Here is a 14939-nt window from a genome sequence, read left to right on the forward strand (position 1 = left end):
AATACTTTTAAAGTTTAATTGAGAGATTGCAATAAAACATAAATTTAAAAACTCAACTCTACACAATTTTGAATAATTCTAACAAATTAGACAAACACAAGTTATCTTTTGTAAAACCATGCTACCTCTCATTGTTTGGAGTTTGACTTCTCAGATGTCCAATTATTAATTGCTGAATAATGTATTCTAACAATTTCTCAACGACAGATGTTAAATTAACTGATCTATCATGTCTTACTTTCTGGCTCCCTCCCTTTCTGAATTATGCTATGATACAGGGTAAACCCCACTGCTAATTTAAATGAGCAATACAGTAAAGTATCACCTCGTGCTCTAATCTGTTGAAATTCAAGAGGCCAAGAACTATTCCAGAGGTCACTATTTAAAGTAAAAATTAACAACTTTAAGTCCAAAAGTGAATATTAATACCAACAACTATTTTCAACTCCTTTCACTTAAACCTATCTTTTACCTCCCATTCTACAATACTAATTCGATAAAAAAGTCCCAATTAAGATGTACAAAAAAAAATCCCAATTCAAATCCTGTCAGCTTTGCCGAACCTCCTTTGTAGATTCTCCCCAAGTCGGTTTTGATGTTCTGTTGTACAGACTCCTTCCACAGATACTCAGAGAGCTCTTGAACTAGCAGCTGACATGTGTTGATCTTTTAGCAGTTCTCTTTCTAGCTGTTCAAAATGTCCAGTTTTATACCCCAAAACATCAGATTGTTTTATTGGTTTAATATTATAAAAATACTAAATTTAAATTTGATTGGATTCTTGTATCTTGGGGCATCATTTATTGGCTGAATCTGAATTTGTTTGTGTCTCATGGCAACCCAGCTGCTGAGAGTTGTTTTCAACCAATTGTTACTTCGTTCAGAACACTTTGCACTGTGCCTGGCAGGTCTTGTAAGCTTTTCCACTCTCTTAAGAGGTACAGGACCTCTACACCTTCATAACAATAATGTCATTATATAAGCATTTTCCAATCCAGTGGAACTTGACAGCATCCAGGGAATTTTGGATTATTATAATGACGAGTATTATTTCTACTGCCACTTCCTTTCATCCCAGAGTGCAAGCCATCAGGCCCAGGGACTTATCTGCTTTCAATCCGAATAGTTTGCTCAGTACTTTTTTTCTATTGATTATAATCATTCTAAGTTCCTCCCTTTCCATGACATCTGCATGACCTGTTACTATTGAGATGGTACTACTGCCCTCCACTGTGAAAACCGAAGCAAAATACTGATTTAAAGGCTTCATAACTTCTGTGTTTCCTACTATTAACTCCCCAGTCTCATCTTTCAAGGGATCAACATTCACTTTAGCTACACCCTTCCCCTTTCTATAGGTATAAACGTATTTATATTTTGCACTAGTTTTCTTTCCTTCGAAACTATTTCTCCTACACCAATCTTTGAGTCACACATTTACCTCTAAGCTCATTAGATTTGCATGTGCCAATTAGCTCACGGCTCAGACATTGATCAAGTTACGATTAAATGATATACAAATGAAAAATAACCTCATCAAGATAGCCATTATCCCATAGGCTGGTTTTGTGATGTCCTATTTCAGTAGCAAGTTTACAAATTGCACAAATGGCTCAGGCCCTAATTAAGAGTTTGGTAAGAAGGCCAACGTTATAGGGCATGGAGTGGTGGGAATCCCAATGTGCATATTGGCCAATGAAGATAGGTCTGTAGTCAACAGTCAGAGAAATCCCTGGCCGATTGTTCAACATCAAGAAATGGGAGTTCGTTTGACTGCTCCATTTCAAAGTGAATATAAGCACAGGAGGAAGCCCATTAAGTCACACAGGAAATTTTCACTTGCAGTTGCAGATTCAACATACACATCATCTACATATCAGAAATACGCAAAGGTTATGAGGTTAGGAGTTATGCCCAAGATAAATTTCTCATGCAACCTAATAAAGATATGCAAAGAATGCATGGCAATTTTTCTTACAAAGAAGATACCTTTTGGTGAGGCTGCTTAGACATTTTGAATTTTAAGTGTACTATAAGCTCAAGAAAATACAATCTTCACCATGCTACACAAGAGTGTAGCAAGCATATCTTGAACACATAATGGAAGAGAAAACCAGATACTCAATGTCTCTATCTTCTATGATTTTCACCATCAACCTCAGCTTGAACAAAAGACACCATAAAGCAGAACCACTTTAAACAAACTTTAAATCTCATGACTAAAGCTGGATGGGAGGGTGAGCTGCAAGGAAGATGTACAGACGCTTCCATGTGATTTTTAACAAGTTCAGTGAGTGGGCAAATGCACAGCATAAAGTATAAAGTATATATGCAAGCAAAAAAAGAGGAAGGCAAATTATCTGAACGGTAATAAATTTGGAAAAGGGGAGGTGCAACAAGATCTGAGTGTCCCAGTTTACCAGTCACCAATAGTAAGCATAGAGGTACAGCAGACTGAAGAAAAAAAAAGTAGTGAAAAAAAAAGTAGTGAAAAAAAAAGTAGTTAGCCTTCACAGCAAGAGAATTCCAGTGGAGGAGCAGGGATAATTTGCTGCAATTGCACAGGGCCTTTGAGCGTCCACACCTGGCGCACTGTGCACAGGTTTGGATGTTCTGGCAATGGAGGGAGAGCAATGAAGTTTTACCAGGCTGATTCCTGGAAGGGCAGGACTAATGGATAAAAGAGAGACTAGATTGGTTAAGACTATGTAAACTGGAGTTTAGAAGAATGGGAGGAATCTCACAGTGTAAAATCTGACTTAGACTAAACAAGGTAAATACCAGACGGATATTCCTGATAAACAGGAAATCCATAATTAGGTAACACATTCAAAGGACTCGGGATCGGATACTAAAGACTGAGAGGAGGAGAAATTTGTTCAACTAAGAGAGGAGCCTGTGTAATTCTCTGTTACATAAACTAGTTAAGGCCAATACAGCTAATGTTTTCAAGAAGGAGTTAGATGTAGTTCTTTGGGCTAAAGGAATCAAACAGAATGAGGAAATCCTGGAAATTGGGTACTGAATTAGATGATCGGCCATGATCATATTGAATAGTGGATCAGGCTCAAAGTGTTGAATGGCCTACGCCTGCTCCTAGTTTCTATGAGGCTATTGACAGTCGGAATCACTTGCAATTCCATAGGTACTTCTGAAGTCAGTTTTAAAAGAGTTTTGTTTCTAAGTCACTGTCACCATCTTTTATAATTAGTACATGGTTTTAAATAAAATCAATGTTAGAAAAACGCATTACCATGGCAACCTTTGAACACTGATGATAACATGGCTCAGAGCGTACATATTTATGCTTTTGGGTTAGCATCAGTGCTTTACAAAAAAAAAGACCTAATTTGAAATATTCCATCAAAATCAAATTAACACTAACCATCTACTGACTACGCCAAATTAATACATTTTTCATCATTAGGTCTGAGCCCTCAACCATACATACAAACAGCATATTTTATTTCTATTTCATTATAGCAGCAAAGGTAGATGACAGTAATGCATTATCTATAGCTTCTTACACGGATGGAGGAAATAGGCATGAAAGATTTATGATGGAGGATAAGGAGGATAGAGATTTATGATGGAGGATAAGGAGGATAGAGAGCAAGAAATGTATAACATCTAGAAAGTAAGCCTGTCTTTAAGAGGAGGACACTACTGACAAAAATTGTTTCAAACATTGCAAAATAGAACAAAGAAGTTCAATAGATGAAAAGATCATTACTGAAACATCATCATCATTTGCCTCTCTTTACAGAATTGTTATGTAAACTTACCCAAGTTAAAGGGAAGCCTGCAGTACTAAATTTGGTCATCATTTCCACTGTGCTCATTGTGTGGGTCTTGTTTTAGATTTCAGTAGCACAAATAAGTTTTGAAAGGAAACAATACAGCCACTTAACAGAAGATAACATTTTAGTTATTTAACCAATCGCTTCTGCGACGACTGAAGGTTATCATTTGGGTTGTTTCTTTACAGAATTATTTATTTTGTATGAGATTTGGTGATTATTTTCTCTTTATAGCTAGTGATTTCTGAGTAGAAGTTGTAAATCAATTATCATGGTTCATTTGGTAAAGACTGGTATTTGACTGGCGGATTTTTAGTCAACATGACAATTCAGTTAATTGGCATGCTTGGCACACCCCAGACATTTCCCATGTCCTATGGCTATCTGGCACATGTAAAACTTTTAATTAGATAGATAAATGGGTGAATTTATTTTATAAACGGAAGGAAATCAGGAGCAAGCAGTGATGAAGGTTAGTGTTGGATAAAATCATGACAATTGCCTACAATTAGCAGTTTCTGATAGGTCGCTTTAGTAGCAATGATTTGGAGATGCCAGTTTTGGACTGGAGTGTGCAAAGTTAAAAATCACACAACACCAGGTTATAGTCCAACAGGTTTAGTTGGAAGCACTAGCCTTCATCAGGTGGTAAACTTTTGCTATAAATTCTGTGTCTTACAATTATATACTCCACAACTTCCTGATGAAGGAGCAGTGCTCGGAAAGCCAGTGCTTCCAATTAAACCTGTTGGACTATAACCTGGTGTTATATGATTTTTAGCTTTAGTAACAAGGATGAGGTAAAAGGTGAAGAAACAAAGAAGGAAGGGAAAACCAGCACTCGGGTCAAAGAGAAACATTGTGTTTTAAGTAGTAGTAGTAATACTGGAAAGCACAGCAACACCAAAGATCCTGTTTGGCCAGTTACAAAATGCCTTTTACCTACACACTGTTTTAAATATCTATCCATTTTCTCTTTAAACGTTTCTACAAGAAGATTCAGCTCATGGGTGATGGCAATCAACATCAAAAACTGCTACATTATGTCCATCAGCAGAACCAACAGCAATGGAAAAATACACAAGGTAGCCATCCACACAAACTGCAAAGATCATTTGTTTCCAACAATCTTTCTTTCCAACAATATCACAATTGCATAAACTGCCAAAGGAAACATTCACCGTCCTATCACTTGAAATGTTCAACAGTCGTCTTTAGATAATTTTCAGATAGATGTTTTTAATTATAAAGAATACCATATCAACATGGTATGTCTGGTTCCACTGTGCTAATCATGTAAACATTGGCAGTATACATATGTTAGCCTGTAGTGCCATCACAACGAAAGCAGAAACAAAAACTTCTGCTGCTTCCCGGAGTAGTCCACTTCACAGTTCATTATCTGCTGTATCAAGCAGTAAAGGTTACGCAGCTTAGATACACAGTTATTGTAGACATCTACATACTTGTTCAAAGTAGATTGCACTAGACCATGAACTTCTTGGTTGACAATTACAACAGAAAATAAGTTTTAATTTATATATTGGATCAATTACTTCTGTATTAGTCTATTCAAATTTCACAGTGAGATCAACCAAATATTTAGCCAGATCCTTTCCAAATATGTTGAATGGCAGGACTTCAGGAAAAAGAAACTGATCCCAATCACTAATTGCTTTTCCTATAAAGTATCAATGTAAGGCTGTGAACTCAAATTCTACATTTACATCCCATCATACAGCTTGCTCAGTTACACGTTTTCTACCTTTCAAATATCTCTCCTTAAACAAATTCATCTCTGCGAATACCATGGAGTTCCATAACCCGACACCTTCTTGCTGTCATTCTCCAAACCGCCTAGAAAAAAACCCAATAATTTTCTAAAGGCAAAAGCCTCAAAACAGTTTCAGTAATAACTTACCAAGATTCAAATAGTCTTGCCTTTTTTGATTAGTCAAATGTTCTTGAAATACAACCCAGTATTTGGTCAAATTTGTTCCTAACAGTTTCATATTAAATAGGAACACTTAGTGAAGGATGAAGGATGAAGGATAAATTAAGTGATTAGTGAACCATAAGTCTTTAGAAGATGGGAGCCTAAATGATCCTAACATAAAAAATACAAACAAAAATTAATCACTGCACCAAGCAAAAGACGAAAACAAAATCTTCTATTCTAAAGCCACAATTGTCAGGTTTGAAAGGGATACATTGGATAACAACACTTAACAGCTGTTAGCTGTTTGCAGTATCTGAGTTGTCACAAAAACATACAAAATACTCCTACAGCAGCAAAAAAGAATTTCTCATCAGTAATCACAAGCTCCAGGTGCACTTTCAATCATGCAAATGACCATCAAAACTCATTTGTTCTCTAATCAATCTCAGCTTATTCTAATTCATAGTCAGGGAAATAAACATCCCGCAAATGCTGCAATACTTATCACATTTGCAAGTGTCTAATGTTTTTCTTTAATTAAGGCAGCTAAGAGGTCAATATAAATACTTTCACCACAAATGTACACTTATAGTGATTTTTTGCTCTCAGCAGGAGGATTGTCAGTGTTAGAAAGTGGATACATTAATCATATTTCAGATACAGCTTGTGTGCAGATAAAAAAAATCTTTGCCCTACTGTTCCACAACCTCAATAATATCAATTTGATACCTCCTGGTTAAGAATTGTTGATTATTTTAAAATAATTGAGAACATGATTAGAAGTGAAAATGAGCAATTTATCAAATAGCTGGTGAAAATTTCATTACTGTCGTGATGACAAGAGATGTTCACAATTCACTGTCTCAGGCTGCAACTGTTCTCTCAAGCAGTTCATCACCTTTGGACTCTCTGCATAAAGGCAGGTACAGCGGGATCTGACAACAAGTCCTGGAGTAGCATCAGATGGGGACAAAGTACCTCGAGGTTTATCAAAATACAGTTACTAGCATCTCAGATGGTGCTCTTCCCCAACACAATTTGCAATCTATTTGGAATACTTAATGGAGCTCCTCAGATGATGATTGATTCATGACAGTGTTAATACATTTTGTATGATTTTCCTTAGTTTAAACGTATCATTGAGATATTATATTGTGTCAATTAAATAGGAACACTGTGCACCTTGTGGGAAGCACAAAGGCAAGGGAGAATCAGAAGAATGTTTTCAGTAAAGGAGGAGGAGCCACAAAAGAAGACAATAGAGACTATGTTCAATCTCCACTTGTTCTTGTGCAAGTTATTACCTATACCTTCGATTATAACATTGCCTCTTTTCCATTATATAAAATGAAAACCTTTGATAACAACACACACAAACTGCAAATCATGCATATGCAAGGTGTGATGCATGCTGTGTAAGTTATATATCTATATATTTTAGTACCATTTGGTTTATAGCTCGGAGTTTGATTAGTGACATATGGGTTTTGGTCTGTCTGTATGAAGAAGTTCAACGATTAACTCGTCAGAATGTCTGAAGCCATGATTTTCTTTCTTAAAAAACAGTATGAAGGAGTTCCTGGAGTAGCATCATAATCCAGTAGGGATCATGTTAGTCCTGGGAAAGTTTAACCAGCACACAATAGTATTACTGAAAAGCATTAGCCTGTTTTCAGTTTGAAAGATCAGAGATAGGTTTTGTTTTTGTTAGCTCAAGAAGCTTTTGGTTTCAGTTTGCAGAAGTCTCAACTGAAGATGGATATCTGAAAACGTTTCTCCTAGAATAAGGTGTGTGCTCAGAAATGTTAGAAATAATTATTCCAAGTTAAGGATTTAAGTTTGAAAGTTTCAGATCAAAAGAGTATTTGGTTAGAACCATGAAGGGGCTATTTGAAGCCCCGAAAGACTAAGCTCAGTTGTGTAAAAACTCAAGGAAGAAGCTACCACACTCTCAAGACTGGGAATCGAAAGCAACAGTCAAGCCACATTTACAAAAATGTGATAAAGAAGGAAATTCTCCCTGGTGTTGCAAAAGTACTGCAAAAGAATACTGTTCGGATTGCTGGATACTACAACAAACATCCAGAACCGGCAACCAGAAGCAGTAGGGACAGAACCAAATAAATTCCAGAAGACAGAGCACAGCAGTACTTCACAGGAAACTCCAAAGCACTGAAGAGTCACTTAGACACGGGACAAAACGTCTGCAAATCAACTTCCCAGCTCAGTGAACATACCCACAATCATAGCAACTGACACCCAAGCTATAAATCTTTACGCAAACCTGGAAGGTGGAATTTTTATTTGAAACCCTTTCCATTAAATAAATAAATAGCTTGATTTGGCCAAATCTGCAGCATTAATGCTTGTGTTTCAGTGAAAGACCACCTCATTAACATAAAATAACAAAGTATGATCGAGCAAGCCAAACGTCAGTGTGACTTGTCCCATAATAACAGCAGCTGAAGTCATAATCAATGGGTCAGTTGACAATACTCTCCTTTATCCGACAAGTGTGCATGGGTCTTAGTATTTATAATGAATGGGCTAATTTGTTAGGAAAAGCTGCCCCTGTCACAACAACTTACAATTACATCAGTCATTATAATTGTTTAAAACGGTAGACAGAAAGATAAGTGAAAATGAGTCATCAAGTCATAGAGATGTACAGCACGGAAACAGACCCTTCGGTACAACTCATCCTTGCTGACCAGATATCCTAACCTAATCTAGTCCCATTTTCCAGCACTTTGCCCATATCCCTCTTAACCTTTCTATCCATATACCCATCCAGATGCCTTTTAAACATTGTAATTATATCAGCCTCCACCACTTCCTCTGTCAGCTTATTCCATACACACACCACCCTCTGCGTGAAAAAGTTGCCCCTTCGGTCCCTTTTAAATCTTTCCCCTCTCATCCTAAACCTATGCCCTCTAGTTCTGAACTCCTCTTTCCCAGGGAAAAGACCTTGTCTATTTATCCTATCCATGCCCCTCATCATTTTATAAACCTCTATAAGGTCACCCCTCAGCATCCGCCACTCCAGGGAAAACAGCCCCAGCCAATCAGGCTCTCCTATAGCTTAAATCTTCCAACTCTGGCAACATCCTTGTAAATCTTTCCTGAACCCTTTCAAGTTTCACAACATCCTTCGATAAGCCCGGTGACCCTTCTTCAGAACTGAGACAAATCTGTGGATGAGCCGTATGGAGTGGCACAAAGATAACATGAAGGCCAATTGTAACAGGAGGAGGTTAGATGGAACAGATAGCTGTTTCTGCTGCTGCAGCTCGGAATCCATAATTATTATGTTGTCCTGAGAATGTTTTCTTTCAAAAGAGAAAAGTGAAGTGGACTAATAGTAAGGATTAGGGAGTGAACTTCAGAGAGGAAGACCCAAGCAGCAGAAAGGTCTGTCACCAACAGGTAAAGGGAGACGTAGAAAAAGCGGTCGTAAGAGCAACTTCAGGGTAATGTGGTAGAGAGTAGGGGATTAAAGGGCAGGAGGAAATTGCAGCAATGGGATGTGCAAGAGACATGAAGAAACAGGAAGGCTTAGTGTACTGTGAGTGGAAGGGAAGACAATGTATATCAGTAAGAACAAGGTTGATAGGTGAATAACATGTGATGCAGAATAACTGTAATACTGTAAACAATGTGGATTTGAATCTTCCTTCTTCCTCATCTCCATCAAAACCTTCGCCGAGATCAGCAGAAACAGGAGTGAGATCTGAAGAAATATCCCTGTGTCTGCTTAGTCCACATGGCAGTTGCCACTGAGGAACTTAGAGGTGACTTGAGAAATTTTAAGCAATTCAGAAGATGCACAACTTAAAGTAAAGTAACACAAGCCCAGTGTCGATTCTATTTCAGGAATTTGATAAGTGTGTAAGGAGGTTTATTTTAAAATAATGTTGTTTTAAATTTCTGGGCAAGGTTATGGAATTAATTTTTGAGCTACCACTTGTTTTTGGTTAATCCAGTGGTGTTGTCCTTCAAAAGATAATATTACTTGCTAAAACTCTACGTAACAAAACCAGAGACTGTATCATTCAACATTCTATCCCAATGATAGAGGAAAAGTAGTGCAACAAATAAATTTCAATTAGGAAGACAATGCATGTTGATCCGGTGAGGCTCGGTATCTAATATTTTATGTCAGCAATGATGTATTAAACATTCAAAGTCCATTTTCATTTTTACAAAGGGACAATCTATTTTATCTTGCCTTGTCATTTATTTCTGAAAGTTAGTAGAACATGGACACAATCTTTCCTTGAAACTAAAATGTTGGCAGAGTATTCATTCCTGAAGAAGTGCTTATGCCCGAAACGTCGATTCTCCTGCTCCTCGGATGCTGCCTGGTCTGCTGTGTTTTTCCAGCATCACATTTTTCAACTCAGTCTCCAGCATCTGCAGTCCTCACTTTCTCCTAGAGTATTCAATTATCAAGATTGTTGCAAACTTGAAAGAGGTCATTTGAAAGCACCTTGGATCAAATTTTGTTTTTCCTCTTCTTAGCTTAACAAGAGTTGGCAAATGCAAAAACAGAAACCACCAAAGCAGAACAGGATTCAATCCTGCGAATTAGAAATACAGAGAAATGCAGGCACATTCAGAAAATCTAACCTGTCTGTAATCTGGTAGCAGAATTCAGTCAGTATTCACTTACTTCATCTGGGGATGACAGACTCATCAGCTGAAGGAACCTGTAATTATCAGTTCAATGCATGCAAAGGCATTCATTCAACTAGAGTTGCCGGAACCCATGATTACATGACACACAGTTAATTATCAATCTCTAAGCAACAAGAATTTTTAAAACCAATTTTCTGTCCAATTTCTCTGCTTCCTCTTCCACAACCACGGTGACTGTTGACTAGGTTATACAGTAAAGGAGGATAGGAACTATCAACAGGATATTCAACATTTTAGCCAAACCAAAACCTCACCTCAGATGTCCAAATATGCAGACATCCAGCATCAGCTAGTAGCCATTTGAAGCCAGAACCCTGGCCACTTTCTTTCCATCTTACACCAAGGGCAACAAGATGAATTGTAACACCACATCACTACTCTATTTCAGATGAGCAACTTCATTGAAAGGAGAAAATCAAACCGAGGACTTTTCAGAATATAATGATTTAGTAACTGATTGGGTAGATGTGCTCTGCAAACAGAACAGCCTACAAATATTTTAACTTACAAATCCAATCCTACATACTCCAAACGTAACTCAACCCACTCATACAAACACACATATCTACAAAGAACCACAAGTAGCCATAATGATGTAACCACAACGCTGTAAACGAGATATCAAATTTAGATACTAAGATTTAACATGTTGTCCCTGCACACATTTATTGTTCTTATTTTTCTCATCATTGAGTATCACACAACTTGCATACACCATTTACTCTGAAGTAATTTGTTTGCAGCTCACAGTTCTTATAAGGAACTAAATGTTAAGCTCAAATAATTTTAATAAGTGTGCAGTTTCAAACTTGAGCTGGTTTGATCTTTGTAACATTAATGCGTACAGATGTTTCTCTGTAGATTCACTGTGCACAAATGATCTAGACTTATGAATTGGGTTCAAGAGATTTACCAGAATGTTGCCAGGTATGGAAGGTTTGAATTATGAAGGAGGGCAGGATAGGCTGGGACATTTTCCACTGGAGCACAGGAGGCTGACTGGGGATCTGATAGAAATTTATAAAATAATGAGAAGTATAGATAGAGTTAATGCTCGTTGTCTTTTCCCTAGGATGTGGAATTTCAAGACTAGGGGGCACATTTTTAAGGTGAGAGGAGAGAGATTTGAAGAAAACATATGGTGCAAATTTTTTTCAGAGGGTAGTTCATGGACTCAACTTCCTGAGAAAGTGGTGGATGCGGGTGTAATGACAAAGTTTAAAAGACATTTGGATGGATACATGAACAAGAAAGGATTGGAGGGACATGGTCCAGGAGCAGGTAGGTGGGACCAGTTTAGTTTAGGATTATATTTGGCATGTAATGTTTGGACTGAAGGGTCGGTTTAAATGCTGTATGATTCTATGAAGAGATAATGCTGATGACATCAAATGCTGACAAGAATTATGGGAGTAAGGAAGAAGGAAGGTGCTGAAGTGTGAATAAACAGGGAGACCCAAGATTGCAGATACATAATTCCTCAAAATATTATTACAAAACAAAAGCTAGCATCATGTTAAATTTTATAAAAAGCTATATATTACAAGAGAACATAATGAGTTTAAAATATCAAACCTCAGATAAAGCATTGGAGAAACGCTAAAAAAAAATTTAGAAAGCTTTCTTTCTTACACTCATCAGGACAGATGCAAGAACTTCAAAATATAAAGAGAGCAATAATTTATACTCCATGAGAAAAAGTGTGTTGACTGGATGGCAAATGGACATTTAAACGTCACGACATTGTTAAGAAGTATGTGCCAGGGAACTATTGTCTCCCATGCATTTGTTAAATTTTAAAAAGGTGCAATGTCTCAACATGTCTTTTTTGTTTTCATACGACAGCTCTATTTTTATGAATAAATGTAGATACTCAAATTCTTTACTATCAAGTGACCAAATAAGTATTGAGAAGTTTTGGCATCCTATTATAGAAAGGGCATTAAAGAGACAGAGTGTATTATCAGTACATAAAATTATACAGGGATGAGAAACTAAGGGAAGAGAAGCAGAGCAGGGGATATATGGACAATCAGAAATGTTCAGGAATGACAGGGAGAAACAATTAAAATATTTAATTTGAATAAGAGAGTTGAAGGAGGAGAGGAATTTGTCCTGATGTCTTCCAAATCAGCAAGCTTTTGATCAAACAGGTAGTTTGGTTCGAGGAAATTAAACAAGACAGTAAGCAATGTTAAGTGCAAGTAATGCTTACAGGTACAGTAAGCATCTCGAAAACAGCAACCACGACATAATTAATTTTGATTTCAAAATTGAAAAGGAAAGTAGTCAATATAAAAGCATTTTACTCCAAAAAAAGTCTAATTAGATAAAATGAAAATTAGTCCAAATAAATTGAAAAGATAGGACAATCTGGTTCATCTACCAGATGCTTACAGTTCTCACATAAGGAAAAGTAGTGCAGCTAAACCTGACGTTACTGAATAGCTAGAGATATTAAAAGGAAATTTAGGAAGAGGCATACATAGAATCTAGGCTCAATACAGCAACATGAAATAAAGCTTACAAAATTCAGAAATATATTTTAGAAGTTAAGAGTGCATTAAAAAAAAAAGTAGTTAACAAATGGCAATATTCAAGGAATGTAACAACATATAAAAAGTAGGATAGTTAAAGAAGAAGCATTGCCAATGATAGATGTAGAGTTACATGGAGGAAAAAGGAATGGTAGGTATACTAAAGACACACTTTCACCTCTGTTGTCACAGAAGAGTAGTGCTTGGAATGAAAGAACAATAAAAGACTTGCAACAATTTAGTTAGGATAAGCAGACATTAGAACTGGGATTCAATATGGAAAAAATATACTGTGCCCTGATGGAATGCTTTCACAAGCTAAACTCCCAATGCTGGAAGAGACTTGAAGCCAATTTTAATCAGGTTTAGATTTACTCACGAAATGAAAGATTAAAAATGTTACAATCTAACATCAGTGCTGTATAAAAAATATTTTTAAATCAACACATTATGAAACAAAGTTTGGGAGAAGATTTGTAGCTCGGGTGCTCGTTGTTGTGGTTCTGTTCGCCGAGCTGGAAATTTTTGTTGCAGACGTTTCGTCCCCTGTCTAGGTGACATCCTCAGTGCTCGGGAGCCTCCTGTGAAGCGCTTCTGTGGTGTTTCCTCCGGCATTTATAGTGGCCTGTCCCTGCCGCTTCCGGTTGTCAGTTTCAGCTGTCCGCTGTAGTGGCCGGTATATTGGGTCCAGGTCGATGTGTTTGTTGATGGAGTTTGTGGATGAGTGCCATGCTTCTAGGAATTCCCTGGCTGTTATTTGTTTGGCATGCCCTATAATGGTAGTGTTGTCCCAGTCGAATTCATGTCACACACGCAGACGACAAGCAACATGAATTCGACTGGGACAACACTACCATTATAGGGCAAGCCAAACAAAGAACAGCCAGGGAATTCCTAGAAGCATGGCACTCATCCACAAACTCCATCAACAAACACATCGACCTGGACCCAATATACCGGCCACTACAGCGGACAGCTGAAACTGACAACCGGAAGTGGCAGGGACAGGCCACTATAAATGCCGGAGGAAACTCCACAGAAGCGCTTCACAGGAGGCTCCCAAACACTGAGGATGTCACTTAGACAGGGGACGAAACCTTTGCAACAAAAATTTCCAGCTTGGCGAACAGAACCACAACATTATGAAATACCTCCAGTAGGATTTAAACCCAGAGTTTCTAGTTTAGAGACCAGGTAAACTACTACTGTGCCACAGGATGAGAGACGAAAGAGGCAGGATTCAAACCCATTTGTGGAGACCTCAATGGATTTCTAAATATTTTAAGTCAACTAGTTCAGAGATCTTTTTAACACACCACTGGAGCAGGTGGGACTTGAATCCGGGCCTCCTAGCTCAGAGATACAGAAGCTACTATTATGCCACAAAAGTCTCTTCCACTGGATTTCTAATCTATTACTTTAAGTGCTCATCTGTGACTTACACAGATGTACATAATGTACTTAACCTTAATGTGTATTAACATCAGCTGGAAGACCTAAGGAATCAGAATCTTATAAACACTTCTGGAGAAAGAATCCATGTCAGAGGCCAAAGCATTACCAATATATCTCTGATAAAATAGGAAATACATAAACCCAGGTAACTACTGATCATCAAAATAGCATTGGGTAGTACCACACACTTAAATACAAGCAGAGTACAAATTAATGCAAGTTCAGATGCTAGAAACACCTACATTCAAATGAGATTTGTAATACTTAGAATCAACCACTGAATCATGAAGACCAAGTGTTATAATTTTTTTCTAATTACGTCCTTCGTTATAGATAGTTCTTGACAATTCCCCATGCGAGGGAACACTAACCTAAGCAATATACAATGAATAGTCTGTGACTACAATTTAGTGGGAGAGCGAGAGCGAGCGAGAGCGAGAGCGCGCGAGAGAGCGAGAGCGCGCGAGAGAGCGAGAGCGCGCGAGAGAGCGAGAGCGCGCGAGAGAG

The 14939-nt window shown here is 37.6% G+C and overlaps 1 protein-coding gene across 3 annotated transcripts in view; it reads right to left on the reverse strand.

Moving 5' to 3' along the window:
- The window catches only part of tyw1 (tRNA-yW synthesizing protein 1 homolog (S. cerevisiae)), a 124539-nt gene that overhangs the window by 85311 nt on the left and 24289 nt on the right, over nucleotides 1-14939 (reverse strand). The window lies entirely within an intron of this gene.

Source organism: Chiloscyllium plagiosum, chromosome 28 (genome assembly GCF_004010195.1).
Source record: "Chiloscyllium plagiosum isolate BGI_BamShark_2017 chromosome 28, ASM401019v2, whole genome shotgun sequence".
In the NCBI taxonomy this organism is placed as follows: Eukaryota; Metazoa; Chordata; class Chondrichthyes; order Orectolobiformes; family Hemiscylliidae; genus Chiloscyllium; species Chiloscyllium plagiosum.